The sequence below is a fragment of the Hibiscus syriacus genome, unplaced genomic scaffold (assembly GCF_006381635.1).
Source record: "Hibiscus syriacus cultivar Baekdansim isolate YM2019G1 unplaced genomic scaffold, ASM638163v2 tig00109916_pilon, whole genome shotgun sequence".
Classification (NCBI taxonomy): Eukaryota; Viridiplantae; Streptophyta; class Magnoliopsida; order Malvales; family Malvaceae; genus Hibiscus; species Hibiscus syriacus.
Window position 1 is genome coordinate 243,298 of NW_024062526.1, and position 7,051 is coordinate 250,348.

The following is a 7,051-nucleotide window of genomic DNA, read 5'->3' on the forward strand; positions in this document are numbered from 1 at the left end:
TTAGTCCGATGATAATTAAATACACCTAATTGAACAATCATTTCCATTAATGCATTTACCAATTATCAATGTGTTCCGAAAAGCATACAAAATGTAGTAGAGTATTACCTCGATTTATGAGTCACATCAATCGATCATTTAAACTCCATTTGATTGCTCTCAAACTTTAAGTCCACGTCCCATAATGTCTCGAATACATAGCAAACAAATTTATGTCAGAAACTAAACTTAATCGAACGACTAAATTTGATTCTGAAGATAAAACATTGAAAATGGCTTACCGAATGCGAATTTGGAAAAACAGACTTCGGATTCGGACTCGGGACATCGACAAACATAAATTTTGACTTTTCAAAAAAATTGACTTTTTTTGTCAAAGTCAACAGTTAGACCGATCAAAGTTAACAGTCAATAGTCAAACTGGTCAAAGTCAACGGTCAGACCGATCAACGGTCAACAAGTCTGGTCAAAGTCAACGGTCGGTTCGGGTCAAACAGACCCGGTTCAGACTGAGTTTGCCAATCTAGACCGGCTGGACCAGTTCTAGAAGGTTTCCAGGGCAGGGGAAGAAGCCCACGCACACGCGGAGGCGCGTGCTAATGGCGACGGGCTTAGGTGATCGGTCGATTGCTCCACGATCATTCAAACCTTAACATCAAACCATAACAACACCCAATTTCTGCTAAAACCACATAAAACAAAAGAAAAAAAGCCGAAACGCTTACCCACGCCGACAATAAGGAAAACGACAGTGACAACTCGACCCACCAGTCGTGTTTTGAGCGGAACAGGCCAGGGAACACGTTGGTGATGGTGGTGAGGCGAGACGGTTGTCGGATCGGCTAGAATCAACGAGAAAGGCGACGACGACGCTATGGGTTTTCTCTATTCGATTAACGATGCTAGGCGACCTATTGGGGTCGTTGTCGGCTAGGGACCGGTCGCCAGAGGACGTTGATTCGACTGGTGGCGACATAACACGTCAATGGCGGCTGGATTGGAACGAATCGTGGTGGAGAGACGATGGTTAGGGTTAGGGTAGGGAATTTGGGGGGGTTTTGCATCCGATCGGGGGATTGGGTATTAACTAACCAGAAAATTAGGAATATTCAGAGCTAAATCCCCGAACTTCCCACAGGTTTCAAAATGGAACTACCACTTTTAAAAATTTACAATTTAGTCTTCAACTTTTCCCTTGTTACGACTTTAATTTAATACTTTAAATTAATAAATTAGCCCCTAAATTGGGGTGTGACAAAGACATTCTCTATTTGTATAGTCACATTCTTGTTCACTAAAAATCTTTATTTCATAAGAACTTTTAATTAAATAAATTTAATCATCAAATAATCTTTAACCAATAAAATTTAATTTTTAATTAAAATTTAAATCATCATATGATAATAAATTCATATTTTAACTTCAAATAATTCGAATAGCACTACTTTATAAAAAACCATAAATAATTAAAATATGAATAAATAAATTTTATTGTTCTAAAAATAAGCGTGAATTTAATTAAAATTGTATCTAAAATAATTGTCTTAATAGTAAATATATTTAGTTGATTAGTCAAGTCGTTCATTTTTTATTTTTATTTTCTTTTAGATTATGAACTTAATAATTATTAAAAGTATTCTCATTTCTTCTCCTAAAATCTTTTTACCTTCCTCTTTAAATATAATTAGGATAAAATTTAAAATTTATAAAAAATGGTTTCCAATTATTATTGGACTTCAACTACCCTAGTTTTGAAGTGTGAAAAGAATCAAAATTTCAACCGAGGATGACATCATAAAATGAAGAAAGAAAGTGTAAATTTTTCTTCTTCTTCTTCTTATTTTAAAGATAATAATTTTATATATTTATATTTAAAAAATATTTTACAAACGAGATTATAATATTATTAAGTATTATTAACTCTTAGTATAATTAAATGATATACAAAAATAATATAATTTTTGTGTTTTTCACTAATAATGTACAAAATAATAATTTTTATATTTTAATATAAAATTTATAAAAATAAAATAAATCTGGAGGCATTTACTTTTAGTCTGAAAATGGAAAAAATAATAAATGTTCAGTTACAAAGACCAAGTGGTTCTAGTGAAAAAACTTTGACACGTTGCAAATTGCAATTACTCGTGCATTGCTAAGCTCTCTAAAACCAACCTCCTTCAGTTTAATTTTTTTCCCAATTTCTCAAAATTCATACAAATTTATTTATATTTATATTATTAATAAATAATCAAATCTGATACCACAAATTAGAGACATCAATATCAAGTATATAATTAAAATCATAGTAGAAAGATAAAATTAAAGGTTATTCAATTAATCTGATAAGAGTTTTCTAATCACATAGTTGGTTTGATTAATTCTAATACATATGAATGTACTTTAATGAAGAACCCGATTAACATTTGCCTATGAATGTTGATTTATATTTTTAGTTAGAAATTTATTTAAAATATTACACTAGTACACTATTTTCACTAACGGGTTATTTGTTAACTTCAGAATGATTAAGCGCTGAATGATTTAAATGTTGAATGATTCAGAGGTTCTGTATAAATAAGCTCTGAATGTGACATGATGTTTGATAATAACTCTGAATCATTCAGAATGTTCTTCTGTGATGAATCAGTCAGCACTGAATCATTAAGAGGTGAGAAACAAACACATTGAATGCTGGACGGTTCAGCATTCAACGCTGAATGGTTCCATTCAGAGCCAAAAAAACAGCCCCTAAGTTTAAAAAAGTACAGTACAGGTACAACATCTTAACTAAATACAATTAAAAAATAATTAATATTTTTCTTTAGAAAACATTATGAACATATATCATTTTCATTTTTTTTCTACATATACTTATATGATTTTTAGTTAAAAATTATGTATATATATATATATATATATATTGATTTAGAAAGTTCAACTACTTAATTTATTCATGACATAAATTCAAGAATATAGCTGCAAATAATGCAAAATTTTCGTTTAATGTCATGAAATATTAAACCATTAATTTAGTGTTAGTGAGGTTCCAAAATTTTTTCTCTCAAAAATTATAAATCATCAACAAAGCATTGAAAGATGCAATTAAAGAGAAAATGAAAATCAAATTAACTAGATGGGGAAAAAATAAATCAACACCCCTAAAATAGCCAAACTCTCTTGATTTCATATTTCTATTGACCCCACAGAAATTAAAATAATAGAAATTTAACTAATACATGTTATTAAAATTAAAATCAAATTTAAGCACAAATACTAAATCATAATTCAATATTAACCCTTTGCAAAACTTGGCTTGGAAGTTTAACAGCCATCCTCAACTTTCAATATTAACCCTTGCTTTCCCATTTCATCAAGGGCTTCAAATATTGCCAAATAATTCAATTTTCTGGCCCTTTTTATTTTTTATTTTTTAACATTTGTTTTTTTATAAAATTATATTAAAAAATAAATAAGAAGAGCCCCACATAGAAATTTGCCTTGTGTCTTTATAAATCATTAGTTTCACTCCTTTTTTTGCAAAACAAACATTAAGCCTCCCTTCATTTCTCTTTCTCTTTTTTCTTCTCTCCTTGCTTGATCACCCTGCATGGAGTTTGATGCAAGCTTTAGAGATGATTTTCCTTTCCTTTCTAGCCTTTTCCCGGAAAATAACGCTAGTTCTTCCTTCAAACCACCTGAGTTCAACGGCTCTAACTTTCCTTTGGCCGGTGATGCTTCTGCTTCTGCATCATCTTCCAAAGCCATGGTTCACAACTTTATTCTCAACCAGGACCATGATCCCGGTAACTCAGCTCCGGCCGGTGCTACCAACAACGGTTCTCTCCCTAAAAATCCTAACCATTTTCATCAGTTTCCCGTCGATGGGTCCTCAAAGAATTCTTTCTTTCAGGATTCCTCCACCACATGCAGCAACCTTTTTGTCGAGCCTTACACCACCGGTGGTTTCTCCAGTGATCTCAACGCTTATATCCCTTCCCTGTCGTTTACAGTACCGGATGACCGTACTCCTTCAAACAATGGCCTGTTTTCCAAGCCTTTCAAACTGAACCCTGCTGGGATTTTTCTCAAAACAAACCTTCAGCTCAACCCCTACTCTCCCCGCAAGAGAACGAAAACCGTCGGATTTATCAGAACCAAGAGCAAACATCGCCACCTACGCCTCTGCCGGTGGCTGCAAAAGTGGGAGAAGAAGTCTCATGCCTCACTGCAGATCAAAATGGGAATAATAATCAAGACAAAGTTGATGAGGAGGACGACAACAACAACAGGAGGTTCCTCAAATCCAAAAGAGTTTACAAGGATGTTAACAAAACTAATATAGTCAAAGGTCAATGGACTCCTCAAGAAGACAGGCAAAAAATTAACTTTTCCTCCCCCATTTTATTAAGCTTTTGTTTACTTGTTTTGTTTGATTAGGGTTTTCTGTTTTCACCCCTTAAAATCGTGATTTGTATGAAGATCTGATCATATATCTGTGTGTGTTTTTGTAGATTTCTAATACATTTGGTACAAAGGCATGGAACGAAGAGATGGTCTCAAATCGCTAAGCTGCTGAAGGGACGAGTAGGAAAGCAGTGTAGAGAGAGATGGCATAACCACCTGAGGCCCGATATCAAGGTTCTTTTACCTTATTTTCTCTTCCCTTTTCCTCTTTCATCTCTCATCAACACATTAACCATACACATACATACATCATCATGTATGTATGTATATCTATATGATGCATATCATATTTTGTTTACATGCATACACACATATATGAACAGGTATGCCTTGTATAAAAGATTGTATTCAACATATACATTCATTCATTCATACATACAAAATTATGTATGTATGAATGTATGTATGCATGTATGTATGTCACTCATCATGTGCATCTATGTTGATATACATACATGGAATCATGCATCATATGCATGAATGGTATTAGTTGTAAAAACTAAAACTAATTTGTTTCGGTTATGAGAATTTCAAATTTAGTCTACACTCGTCGATAAGTAAATGGAAACATTTACGTCACGGTTTTTGTTGTTATTATTTCTTTATTTGAGGTTTTATGAAGTCCTTAAAAAACTTACCATTTTATTTTTTTGTCATTGCGTGCGTGACAACGCATACTATCGTGCAGTCTGGCCAATGTTAGATTAAACCAAAATATAATTAATTCATGCTTATCATCACAATAAATTGTAATCCTAAAATTTAATAAAAATTAAACTTGTTAGTTTTGTTATTTTAAAATGAAGAACAATTGCATAAAATGTTTTTCTTTAAAAAAATTACTTCACAATATGATTGTTGAACTAAATAAACAAGGTTATGTTAATAAAATCTCAAACTTTTTTTAATCTATAAAAAATAAAATTACATTCCTATATTACTTGAGTTTAGTTGATATAATATATAAGAGATATGATATTAAATATATTTAATTATTTAATATCTTTTGGTCTATAGCAGAGAAGGATATGGTCTAATATACACTTGTATCATATATATATATATATATATAAAAGAACTATCACGTGATTCATTCTAAGGATATAAATTTCTATACTTATCGTGCATCACAAATAATAAAGTATATTGAAAAACAATAAAATAACTGATTCTATGTATAAAAAAAGAATATCGATTGTTTTCTATAGTTCTATGGCTTTATTTGAATTTGCAGAAGGATTCGTGGAGTGAAGAAGAAGATCTGAAACTGATTGCAATACACAAAGAAATAGGAAACAAATGGGCGGAGATAGCCAAGAAACTCCAGGACGCACCGAGAACACCATAAAGAACCACTGGAACGCCACCATGCGAAGGCAAGAGACGGGGCGGAAAACCAGGGACGGCAGTACTCCCAAAGTTTCTCTTCTCCAAAGCTACATCAGGTCCGTAAACTCGGCCTCATCCTCGGTCTCGGCCTTGACCTCTGCCTCAACGTCGACATCGTCGGCACCGGCACTGACCACCCAACTCGAGAACGCGAAGATGGTGTACGAAATCACCAACCCTGAAACCAGCTCTAACCCACACCTGGTGCATCTCGAAAACTCGGCTTTCAACGCTGCGGGCTGGAAAATGGAAGCTTTTAATCACCACAATCAAAGCTTCGGATCGCTCCTTGCAGAAGGTAGCAGCAGCAACGCCATGGAGAATTTCGAAGTTCCAATGGAAATGGACTCGTTGAGGAAGGAGCTGGATTTGCTGGAGATGATCACTCAAGGAGATCTCTAGTTTATATATATCATCATAACCATAAAATTGTCAAAGTTAGTGTTTGGGTCCAACCTCGAAGGGTTTAGGGTTAAAGTCGTTTTCTCATGACTATATATAGGCTTAAGAACTGAACTTTGTTCAAGGTTAATCTGTGTTTGTGTGTTTTAAGGTTTATGTAGTAATGTTTGGGACATCATTATCCTTAACTTTATTAGGAGATAAACTGTTTAATTTATATAAAGTTTGTGTTTTTATTAAATCTTTGATTTCTCTCTGTTTAATTTACAAATTATATACTATGATTTTGTAGTAATTTTTTAAAATTATAAATGATCTTATGTGAATAAAATTCATAAATATATCATATTAAATTTCTAATCTCTAAAATTTGCGTTGAATTTTAGGTTAGTTGATATTTTCCGAAAATAAAATACATTACAATGAAAAAAATGAAAAACCTCATTTGATAGGTAGTTTTCAGAATTTACACCTCACAAGTCACAAATATTTATATATAATCCATATAATATTTTAAGAATATTATATATAATAAATTAAATAAATATAATATATTTACGTCAACTGGTTTTTACTACCGTTTTGTCGATAAGTAAGTTGAAATATTTACGTCATATTTTTATTACTAATTTATTTCTTTATTTAATGTGTTTTATGAGATATTTAAAAATTTATTATGTTAACCGTTTATAGTTATATGCGTGACAGTATATGGTTTCTCGTAACTGGTTTTCGTCCGGGCACGAAATATTTATTTGGCGGGAAAATTGATGTAAATAAATGGTTTTGAAAA

At 32.3% G+C, this 7,051-nt stretch overlaps 1 pseudogene; it reads left to right on the top strand.

Moving 5' to 3' along the window:
• The first annotated feature begins 3,610 nt into the window (after positions 1-3,610).
• LOC120210133 lies at positions 3,611-6,258 on the top strand (annotated as a pseudogene).
• Positions 6,259-7,051: the final 793 nt, after the last annotated feature.